This window comes from Oncorhynchus clarkii, chromosome 5 (assembly GCF_045791955.1).
Source record: "Oncorhynchus clarkii lewisi isolate Uvic-CL-2024 chromosome 5, UVic_Ocla_1.0, whole genome shotgun sequence".
Classification (NCBI taxonomy): domain Eukaryota; kingdom Metazoa; phylum Chordata; class Actinopteri; order Salmoniformes; family Salmonidae; genus Oncorhynchus; species Oncorhynchus clarkii.
In genome coordinates, this window is record NC_092151.1 from 47,400,668 (window position 1) to 47,412,942 (window position 12,275).

The window sequence follows — 12,275 nt, forward strand, 5'->3', positions numbered from 1 at the left end:
GTCTGGGACTGTTTTTCATGGTGCAGGCTAAGCCCTTTAGCTCCAGTGAAGGGAAATCTTAATGATGCAACTTTGTGGCAACAGTTTGGGTAAGGCCTCAGTGCACAAAGCGAGGTCCATACAGAAATGGTTTGTCTCGAACAGTGTGGAAGAACTTGAATGGCCTGCACAGAGCCCTGACCTCAACCCCATTGAACATCTTTGGGATGAATTGGAATGCTGACTGCGAGCCAGGCCTAATCGCCCAACATCAGTGCCCGACCTCCTTAATGCTCTTGTGACTGAATGGAAGCAAGTCCCCGCAGCAGTGTTCCAACATCTAGTGGAAAGCCTTCCCAGAAGAATGGAGGCTGTTATAGCAGCAAAGGGGGAACAACTCCATATTAATGCCCATGAATTTGGAATGAGATGTTGAAAGAGAAGGTGTCCACATACTTTTGGTCAAGTAGTGTATATAATACAATGTTAATTAATATCATGATGACTACAACATGTCTGCAAAATAAAGCCATATGTTATATATTCAGACTGCATAATACAAACAAATCAATCAATCAAGCGCCTGGTGTAACTGAGTCAGGTTTGTAGGCCTCCTTGCTCGCACACGCTTTTTCAGTTCTGCCCACACATTTTCTATAGGATTTAGGTCAGGGTATTGTGATGGCATCTCCAATACCCTGACTTTGTTTTCCTTAAGCCATTTTGCCACAACTTTGGAAGTATGCTTGGGGTCAATGGAAGACCCATTTGCACTCAAGCTTTAACTTCCTGACTGATGTCTTGAGATGTTGCTTCAATATATCCACATAATTATATTTCCTCATGATGCCATCTATTTTGAGAAGTGCACCAGTCCCTCCTGCAGCAAAGCATCCCCACAACATGATGCTGCCACCCCCGTGCTTCACGGTTGGGATGGTGTTCTTTGGCTTGCAAGCCTCCCCCTTTTTCCTCCAAACATAACGATGGTCATTATGGCCAAACAGTTCTATTTTTGTTTCATCAGACCAGAGGACATTTCTCCAAAAAGTAAGATCTTTGACCTCATGTGCAGTTGCAAACCGTGGTCTGGCTTTTTTATGGCGGTTTTTGGAGCAGTGGCTTCTTCCTTGCTGAGCGGCCTTTCATGTTATGTCGATATAGAACTCATTTTACTGTAGATATAGATACTTTTGTACCTGTTTCCTCCAGCATCTTCACAAGGTCCTTTGCTGTTGTTCTGAGATTGATTTGCACTTTTCGCACCAAAGTACATTCATCTCTAGGAGACAGAACGCATCTCCTTCCTGAGCGGTATGGCGGCTGCGTGGTCCCATGGTGTTTATACTTGGGTACAGATGAACGAGGTACCTTCAGGCATTTGGAAATTCCTCCCAAGGATGAACCAGACTTGTGGAGGTCTACAATTTTTTTCTGAGGTCTTGGCTGATTTCTTTTGATTTTCCCATGACGTCAAGCAGAGGCACTGAGTTTGAAGGTAGGCATTGAAATAAATCCACAGGTACTCCTCCAATTGACTCAAATGATGTCAATTAGCCTATCAGAAGCCATGACATAATTTTCTGGAATTTTCCAAGCTGTTTAACGGCACAGTCAACTTAGTGTATCTAAACTTCTGATCCACTGGAATTGTGATACAGTGAATTATAAGTGAAACAATCTGTCTGTAAACAATTGTTGGAAAAATTACTTGTGTCATGCACAAAGTATATGTCCTAACCGACTTGCCAAAACTATAGTTTGTTCAACAAGAAATTTGTGGAGTGGTTAAAAAACAAGTTTTAATGACTCCAACATAAGTGTATGTACACTTTCGACTTCAACTATACATAATAAGTTGCATGGACTCACTCCGTGTGCAATAATTGTGTTTAATCTGATTTTTTAATGACTACCTCATCTCTCTACCTCACACATACAATTATCTGTAAGGTCCCTCAGTTGAGCTCTGAATTTCAAACACAGATTCAACCACAAAGTCCAGGGAGGTTTTCCAATGCCTCGCAAAGAAGGGCACCTATTGGTAGATGGGCACACATTGAATATCCCTTTGAGCATGGTAAAGTTATTAAATATACTTTGGATGTTGTATCAATACACCCAGTCACTACAAAAAAAACAGGCGCCGCTCCTAAGTCAGTCACCGGAGAGGAAGGAAACCGCTCAGGGATTTCACCATGGTGACTAAAACAGTTACAGAGTTTAATGGCTGTAATAGGAGAACATTTAGGATGGACCAACAACATTGTATTTACTCCACAATACTAGCCTAATTGACAAAATGAAAAGAAGGAAGCCTGTACAGAATAAAAATATTCCAAAACATGCATCCTGTTTGCCACAAGGCACTAAAATAATATGGCAAGAAATGTGGCAAAGCAATTCACTTTTTGTCCTGAATACAAAGTGATATGTTTTGGGCAAATCCAATACATCACTGCGTACCGCTCTCCATATTTTCAAGCATAAGGTGGTTTCATCATGTTATGTGTATGCCTGTAATTGTCAAGGACTGGGGAGTTTTTCAGGATAAAAAAAAATACTAAATATGGAGCACAGGCAAAAGCATAGAGAAAAACCTGTTTCAGTCTGCTTTCCACCAGACACTGGAAGATGCCGAGTTAGTTTGAAAATCTATGGCAAGACCTGAAAATGGTTGTCTAGCAATGATCAACAACCAATTTGACAGGGCCCGAAGATTTTTTAAGAATCATGTGCAAATAGTGTACAATCCAGGTGTGCAAAGCTCTTAGACATTTACCCAGAAAGACTCACAGCTGTTATTACTGCCAAAGGCAATTCTAACATGTAGTGACTCAGGGTTGTGATTACTTGTGTAAAGATATTAGATATTTCTGTATTTCGCTTTAAATACATTTGCAAAGTTTTCTAAAAAACATGTAATTAAACTTTGTCATTACGTGGTATTGTGTGTAGATGGGTGAGATTTTTTTTTATTTCATCAATTTTGAATTCAGGCTGTTACACAACAAAATATGGAATAAGTCAAGGGGTATGAATATTTTCTGAAGGCACTGTACAACTGACTGCTGTTGTTGGCACTAATTTCCTGAATTTATATTAAGACATTCCTATTCCCTCCATTTCCTCAATCCTTTTTTCTGTATGGACATTCACAGACAACCATGAAAACAAAACATACAGTACAGTATTCTGTGGACAAAGGACTTGCATGAGAGTGGGCGTATCATCATACATAACTAGCAGGGAGACATAACCAGCAGGCAGCATAAACCGGACAGGATAGGGACGCAACATGGTGCTGTGGTTATGTCTACGGTGTAGGTCTGCATTAAAACTCCATGTGATCCCAGTGGCCGGTGTAGTCCAGCCGCTGACCCGGCACACACATACAGTGAAAACCTCCTTCCATCAGCAAGGGCATTGAAGATGGAACGTGGCTGGGTCTTTCAGCATGACAATGATCCCAAACACACCACCCGGGCAACGAAGGAGTGGCTTCGTAAGAAGCATTTCAAGGTCCTGGAGTGGCCTAGCCAGTCTCCAGATCTCAATCCCATAGAAAATCTTTGGAGGGAGTTGAAAGTCCGTGTTGCCCAGCAACAGCCCCAAAACATCACAGCTCTAGAAGAGGTCTGCATGGAGGAATGGGCCAAAATACCAGCAACAGTGTGCAAAAACCTTGTGAAGACTTACAGAAAACGTTTGACCTCTGTCATTGCCAACAAAGGGTATATAACAAAGTTTTTTTATTGAGATAAACTTTTGTTATTGACCAATTACTTATTTTCCACCATAATTTGCAAATCAATTCATAAAAAATCCTACAATGTGATTTTCTGGAATTTTTTTCTCATTTTGTCTGTCATAGTTGAAGTGTACCTATGATGAAAATTACAGGCCTCTCTCATATTTTTAAGTGGGAGAACTTGCACAATTGGTGGCTGACTAAATACTATTTTGCCCCACTGTATGCCAGAGTCGGCATGGGTTCAAATACGGCCCAAAACCCTTTGACTCATGCTCCTCCTATCTCCCCTGTCTTTCCATCATTTTACTATCTCTTCAATAAAGTAACAAAATTACAAAAGGAGTTAATTACAAAAAAAATCCATGTGATCCCTGCAAGAATTGAACCCACGGCCTTGGTATTGCCAGCGCCACGCTCTCACCAACTGAGCCACATAGGACGCACACATGACTCCGTGTGCATATCAGTACATGTCCAGTCCAATCTAGTAATTGCTTGTCCAAAGATGCGTACATAATCCAACTATATTCCATGACAAATCACGTCCGCATAATTCTGGATAAGAGAGCTGTGAACTTGCACTACAGAGATACTGTATATAGTGCTTTAATTATATTTCTATGCACCCTGTGGGCCCTGGTCAGAAGTAGTGCACTACATAGGAAATAGGGTGGCACTTGGGTCACATGCAATATCTAAAGAGAACTAGACTAAGGGAAGAAAATCAACAGCCAGTCCATTAAATCCAGTTCTACCAAGATACATGCTTTTTATCCTAGAGCCGACTAACAATTAAACTGACAAGGCTAATTTGATCGTAATTAATAAAGATTTTATATCATTGCAATATTTTATTGAAGTTAGTGAGAGGGCTCTAGACAGCTTTTATTAACTACAGGTTACATCCCAGAGATGTATCCATCCATTCATCGTTGACTCTGCTGCAAATGATCAAAATATATATTTTCTATATATTTTACTCAGTTGGACGCCATTTATGATATGATGCCAGTGGTTCGAATTGCAACAAATAACAAATAATCAACCCCAATCAGTTTCAGTCTAACATAAGAATCTTCCATTGGTTCGTTATCACCACTAGCACCAGTAGTGTAACATTGTCCCATACTGTATGTGATGTTGGATGGCATGACAACTATGATGATAACAATCTATTACAGGGCTTCCCAAACTATTTTGGCTTACAACCCCATTTTGATATCTGAAAAATCTCATGACCCCAACCATGTGAAAAAAAAGTATATAATTAACAGCCAATGTTAACTTTTTTATTTCGGGCTATGGCAGTCAATGAAAAAACATTCTAACAGTATTTATGATGGTCTTCTCAACTCACCATCACATACTTTTAATGTGGGGCTATGACAGTCAATTGCAAATTAGTCTGACATAATGTATTTTATCTCACCACCACTAATGAGATGGGTGTGCTAGATGCATGTCAGAGCAGAGCTTCTCAGAGCTTCTCAAAATCAGGGGGGTGGTCAAAAGTGTGAACCTCATCTCATCACCTCATCTCATATCCAACCTGGATCGATATTTGGTTTTAATGCGGATGAGAGCACTGATGGTACTTTCAAGACAAATGGGAAATCTGAAAAAGAGGTAAAATCATGACGTCAGTGATCTTTAGGTCAGAAAGTCGTTCAAGATGAATGTCCATTCAAAAAAAAATAATTCCAGTCAGAGCTATATTTCCCAGTTGTCTTGAATTCACTGATGTTTGAAGTCGGAGATTTCCGAGTTCCCAGTTATTTTGAAAGCGGCATTAATGCTCAGAGGGAGCAGGGTATTGTCATGCGTAGGTGTAATAGGTGGCAGGGAAGTCAGGCGCAGGAGAGTCAAATGGAGTGAAAAATGGAGTCTTTTAATAAAGTCCACAGAGTATGCTCCATAACACTAAATGTACATAAACATACAAACATGGGTACGAGGACCCGACGCGCACCTATACAACAATCACACTACACTGACAATAAAACAATCTCTGACAAAGACATGAGGGGAAACAGAGGGTTAAATACACAACAGGTAATGAATGGGATTGAAAACAGGTGTGTGGGAAGAAAAGACAAAACCAATGGAAAATGAAAAAAGGATCAATGATGGCTAGAAGACCGGTGACGTCGAACGCCGAGCACCGCCCGAACAAGGAGAGGCAACGACTTCGGCAGAAGTCGTGACAGGGGGCGGGCCCTGACGCGCGGCTCCAGCTGCGCCTCGACACCGGCCTCGGGGACGACCCGGAAGGCGAGGTGCAGGGCGATCCGGATGGAGACAGTGGAATTCTGATAACATGGAAGGATCTAACACGTCCTCCACCGGAACCCAGCATCTCTCCTCCGGCCCGTACCCCTCCCAGTCCACGAGGTACTGAAGGCCCCTCGCCCGACGTCTCGAATCCAAAATGGATCGAACAGAGTACGCCGGAACCCCCTCGATGTCTAGATGAGGCGGAGGAACATTACGCACTTCAGCCTCCTGGAGCGGGCCAGCCACCATCGGCCTGAGGAGAGACACATGGAACGAGGGGTTAATACGGTAAAGAGTGGGTAGTTGTAACCTATAACATACCTCGTTCACTCTCCTCAGGACTTTAAACGGCCCCACAAACCGCGGACCCAGCTTCCGGCAGAGCAGGCGAAGGGGCAGGTTTCGGGTCGAGAGCCAGACCCTGTCCTCTGGTGCGAACACTGGGGCCTCACTGCGGCGACGGTCTGCGCCAATTTTCTGGCGCCTTATGGCACGCTGAAGGTGGACGTGGGCTGCCTCCCAGGTCTCCTCAGCGTGCCGAAACCAATTGTCCACCACAGGGGCCTCGGTCTGGCTCTGATGCCAAGGAGCCAGAACCGGCTGATACCCTAATACACATTGAAAGGGAGTAAGGTTAGTGGAGGAGTGACGTAGCGAGTTCTGAGCCATCTCTGCCCAGGGCACGAACTTCGCCCACTCCCCCGGCCGATCCTGGCAATAAGACCGCAGAAACCTACCCACATCCTGGTTAACTCTCTCCACCTGCCCATTACTCTCGGGGTGAAAACCTGAGGTAAGACTAACCGAGATCCCCAGACGCTCCATGAACGCCTTCCAGACCCTTGATGTGAACTGGGGACCCCGATCAGACACTATACCCTCAGGCACCCCATAGTGCCGGAAAACGTGTGTAAACAGGGCCTCTGCAGTTTGTAAGGCCGTAGGGAGACCGGGCAAAGGGAGGAGACGACAGGACTTAGAAAACCGATCCACAACGACCATGATCGTGGTGTAACCCTGTGAAGGTGGAAGATCAGTCAAAAAATCCACCGACAGGTGCGACCACGGCCGTTGAGGAACGGGTAGAGGTTGTAGCTTACCTCTGGGCAGGTGTCTAGGAGCCTTGCACCGGGCGCACACCGAGCAGGAAGAAACATAAATCCTCACGTCCTTAGCTAAAGTGGGCCACCAGTATCTCCCGTCAAGACAGCGCATCGTCCGACCTATCCCAGGATGACCAGAGGAGGGTGACGTGTGAGCCCAATATATCAATCGGTCGTGGACAGCAGACGGAACGTACAGACGACCAGCTGGACACTCAGGGGGAGAAGGCTCTGCACGTGACGCCCGCTCAATGTCCGCGTCCAGCTCCCACACTACTGGCGCCACCAAACACAAAGCTGGGAGTATGGGAGTGGGATCCATGGACCGCTCCTCTGTGTCATACAGCCAAGACAATGCGTCTGCCTTAACGTTCTGGGAGCCTGGTCTGTAAGAAAGAGTAAACACAAAACGAGTGAAAAACATGGCCCACCTTGCCTGGCAAGGATTCAATCTCTTCGCCTGCCGGATATACTCCAGATTGCGGTGGTCAGTCCAGATGAGAAAAGGGTGTCCCCTGATGCAGGGATTCAGAGACATATGTCTCCATAGCCTCCGTCTCCGCTTGCGACAGGGGATACACGTGACTCTTGGGATATGCAGCGTCTACCAGGAGATCTATCGCACAATCCCCCCGTCGATGGGGTGGTAATTGAGTCGCCTTCTTTTTACAGAAGGCGAGAGCCAAATCGGCATATTCGGGGGGAATGCGCACGGTGGAGACCTGGTCTGGACTTTCCACCGTAGTAGCACCAACGGAAAGGGTAGGCCTAGCACCACAGAATACGCAGGAGAATCAATAAGGAAAAGACTAATCTTCTCCTTGTGACCCTCCTGCGTTATCATACACAAAGGTGCGGTTACCTCCCTGATAAACCCTGACCCTAATGGTCAACTATCTAAGGCATGAATAGGGAAAGGCATATCCACAGGAACAATAGGGATCCCTAAACTATGAGCTAGACTTTTATTTATGAAATTCCCAGCCGCACCCGAATCTACTAGCGCCTTATACTGGGAATGCAGTGAAAAATCAGGAAAAGAGACAGAGACAAACATTAGTGCAGAGGGCTCTGGATGAGAATGGTGCCTACTCACCTGGGGTGACGCCAGAATGCCCTGCCTGCCCTCTCTATTCCCAGAGGAACCAACCCGGCACCGACCAGCAGTGTGCTCTCTGCGACCTTGAATGGTGCTCGAGCGGGAACCCCCTCCGGTCTCCCTGCGCACCATCCCTCCCAATTCCATAGGTTCGGGAGAGAGGGTGCGGGAGGATGGAACAACCAGACCCCGATCTAGACGTCCACGAGTAGCCAGCATGTTGTCCAGCTTGATGGACATGTCCACCAGCTGGTCGAAGGTGAGGGTGGTGTCTCTACAGGCCAGCTCCCGACGGACGTCCTCGCGTAAACTACAACGGTAATGGTCGATCAGGGCCCTGTCGCTCCATCCAGCGCGGGCAGCCAAGGTCCTAAACTCCAAAGCAAAATCCTGTGCACTCCTCGTCTCCTGCCTCAGATGATAGAGAAGCTCAACCGCTGCTTTGCCTTCAGGTGGGTGATCGAATACTATTCGGAATTGGCGGGTGAACTCCTCAAAATGGTCCAGCGCCGCATCCTCCCTACTACACACAGCGCTGGCCCATTCCAGGGCTTTCCCGGTGAGGCATGAGACGAGGGCGTAACTCTTCTCACGGTCAGATGGTACTGGGGAGGCCGTGGCTAGATACAAGTTCAGTTTAAGGAGGAAACCCTGGCAGCCGGCAGTATCTCCGTTGTATCCCGTAGGTAGGGATAAATGGATCCTCGATTCCGGAGAGGAAAAAACGTTCACGGGAGATTCCGGATGTGGTGGTGGTGGCACTGGAGAAACTCCCTGTCTCTCCCAGCGATCCATTTTCATGACAATGTGATCCATGACGGAGGTTGATAACGTCAAGCTCCCTCGCTTGTTCTTGAACGCGTTCCTCCAGCTCCATGGGCATGTCCTCTCCTGCTGACTTCATATATTTGGTCAGAGATTCTGTCATGCGTAGGTGTAATAGGTGGCAGGGAAGTCAGGCGCAGGAGAGTCAAATGGAGTGAAAAATTTAGTCTTTTAATAAAGTCCACAGAGTATGCTCCATAACACTAAATGTACATAAACATACAAACATGGGTACGAGGACCCGACGCGCACCTATACAACAATCACACTACACTGACAATAAAACAATCTCTGACAAAGACATGAGGGGAAACAGAGGGTTAAATACACAACAGGTAATGAATGGGATTGAAAACAGGTGTGTGGGAAGACAAGACAAAACCAATGGAAAATGAAAAAAGGATCAATGATGGCTAGAAGACCGGTGACGTCGAACGCCGAGCACCGCCCGAACAAGGAGAGGCAACAACTTCGGCAGAAGTCGTGACAGGTATTTATTCCCTTTGAGTCAGGAACCAAATTTCCCCCGTAGAGACCCGTGAATGCATTAGGTCACATGACAGCTTGATCAGCTGTCCGATTTCACTTACCAGCATGTCACCTGAGCCAGGATCACAGTCAAGCGGATTGAGAAGTAGGTCCCAAAGTGCTCTTCCAAGCGTTGGTGGTGAGCAGTCATCACTCGTGTGTGACACTTACTGATGCTGTTTTCTGTTAGAATCTTGCACAGCCGAGGGAAGTTGGCATGTTTCGCTTTTGAAAGACTCTCTCTCCAATAATAATAATTTCCTCTGAATCCACTGATTCGGTCACTGTTTTATGCATGTTTTTGTATTTCCCCTGCATGCTTGCGTTCAGTTCATTCAGTTTCTCAAATATATCATAGGCAAGGAGACATTTTATTTCATTACACAGAAAGTCAACCAGGTTTATTATTTATTGTTTTACATCCATTGTGAATGACAACAGGTCCTCTCTCAATGCGAAAAATATTTCCAACACTCGCCCTCGATAACCACCAAGGTGTGAAATAAAACATTGTCATGCTCTGATCAATATCTCCACATAGTTTTGAGAATAGGCGAGCGCGCAGTGGATGTGATTTATAATCAAAGATACCTGCTGCAGTATATCTCAGAGTTCTGTGCTCAGTTCTTTCATACAATGCGTCAATATGGCAGAGGGAGACACATTCATGACTAGAGTGCAGAGGCCTAAACGCCCTCCCGCCATAGATGGAACCCCATCTGTGCAAAAGCCCAGCATTCGATCCCATGGAATTTTTCGGCAATATAGCCTGGGCGTCTCGGCCCTCACAACTAACGTCCAATTGGGGACTTTTTGAGTTGTTCAGTCAGAGTTCCGTCTCGATTGCGAGCAATAGCATACATTCTTTGCTTAATAGTGTTATCGGACAAAGGTATTGATCTAAGTTTCTGTGCCTCTACTTCGCCACACATTGTTTCACCACATCAATTGCAGCTGGCAGTGGCGGACTGGCCGTCGGGACCCCCGGGACATTTCCCGGTGGCCTGAGGGTCGCTTTGGCCTGCCGTGAATAGTCAACTTGACCAGCGATAATATAGCAAGCAGGAATGAGTTGAAGGAGAATCCACGCATCAGGCACAACTCTCACTCTCTCGCTGCAGTGTCCCCTCACAAGGGTGCGCGCGCCGCACATAGCAACAGTCTACCTGCTTGTCTACCGATAACATTTTAGACAAGTCGCACGGCGAAATGGACGGTCAGAAAAGGAAAGGTGGAGCAGAGAGGGAGAGAATAAAAAAGAGAAAGGTCCTTGCCACAGATGCAGAGAGAGAGAGAGAGAGAGAGAGAGAGAGAGGAGAGAGAGAGAGAGAGAGAGAGGAGAGAGAGAGAGAGGTTCAGAGCCCAGTACAGGGAAAATAGAAAGGGACAGCAAAAGCACTGTAAATCCATTTTATTATTTTGCCAGTCCTCAGTCCAAGGATTTGTACTTATTTTTTTCAGTACCATCCAAAACAATTTTAATTTTATTTTTTTATTTTTTTCTAGTTGAGAACGAGTTCTTATTTGCAACTGCAACCTGGCCAAGATAAAGCGTAGCAATTCGACACATACAACAACACAGAGTTACACATGGAATAAACTAAACATACAGTCAATAATACAGTAGAACAAAAGAAAACAAAAAGTCTATATACAGTGAGTGCAAATGAGGTAAGTTAAGGAAATAAATAGGCCATGGTGGCAAAGTAATTACAATATAGCAATTAAACAATGGAATGGTAGATCGGCAGAAGATGAATGTGCAGGTAGAGATACTGGGGTGCAAAGGAGCAAAATAAATAAATGCCAGTATGGGGATGAGGTAGGTAGATAGATGGGCTGTTTACAGATGGGCTATGTACAGGTGCAGTGATCTGTAAGCTGCTCTGACAGCTGGTGCTTAAAGCTAGTGAAGGAGATGTGAGTCTCCAGCTTCAGAGACTTTTGCAATTCGTTCCAGTCATGGGCAGCAGAGAACTGGAAGGAAAGACGACCAAAGGAGGAATTAGCTTTGGGGGTGACCAGTGAGATATACCTGCTGGAGCGCGTGCTACGAGTGGGTGCTGCTATGGTGACCAGTGAACTGAGATAAGGCGGGGCTTTACCTAGCAGAGACAAACCCCTCAATGTGTAATTCCCAATGTATTCCACTCCAAAGATGGCACAAACAGAAAATGTCTGACATACAATAAAGTAACTCACTTCTGCTCAGTATGTCTTGCATTTGCAAAACCTTCAGCCAGTGATAGTGCATTTGTCAAAGGAGGCATGCAGGCCTGGAAACATGCCAATCAGAGAGTACAGGAACATGAGAGAAGCAAGACCCATAGAAAGTGCAGAAGTCTTTTTCCACAGAGCCAGCAAGCAGACTTCCGTCAATCATGACAAGTTTCTTGAGCTTATATTGTTGTTAAGCAAAATCAGAATCTTTAGAATGTTGATTCAGCAGACAATTGCTGTTGAAGTGAGAAAGGCAGGGATGTTATCAATTCAAATGGACACAACACAGGATTTAACATCCAAAGACCAGTGTGCAGTAGTTCTGCGATATGTCACTAATGTTGTCCACGAGAGACTGATTGCGGTCATTGACTGTGAGTCATCGACTGGACAGTACTTAGTGGACCTTGTGAAACAGCCCCTTGAGAAGATGGACATAGATATCAAACAGTGTGTTGGTAATGCAACAGACAGAGCAGATAATATGCAGGGA

The 12,275-nt window shown here is 45.4% G+C and overlaps 1 protein-coding gene across 8 annotated transcripts in view; it reads right to left on the reverse strand.

Moving 5' to 3' along the window:
- Window positions 1-12,275, reverse strand: part of LOC139408936 (mitogen-activated protein kinase 10) — a 99,319-nt gene that overhangs the window by 68,549 nt on the left and 18,495 nt on the right. The gene's annotated exons all lie outside the window — the stretch shown is intronic.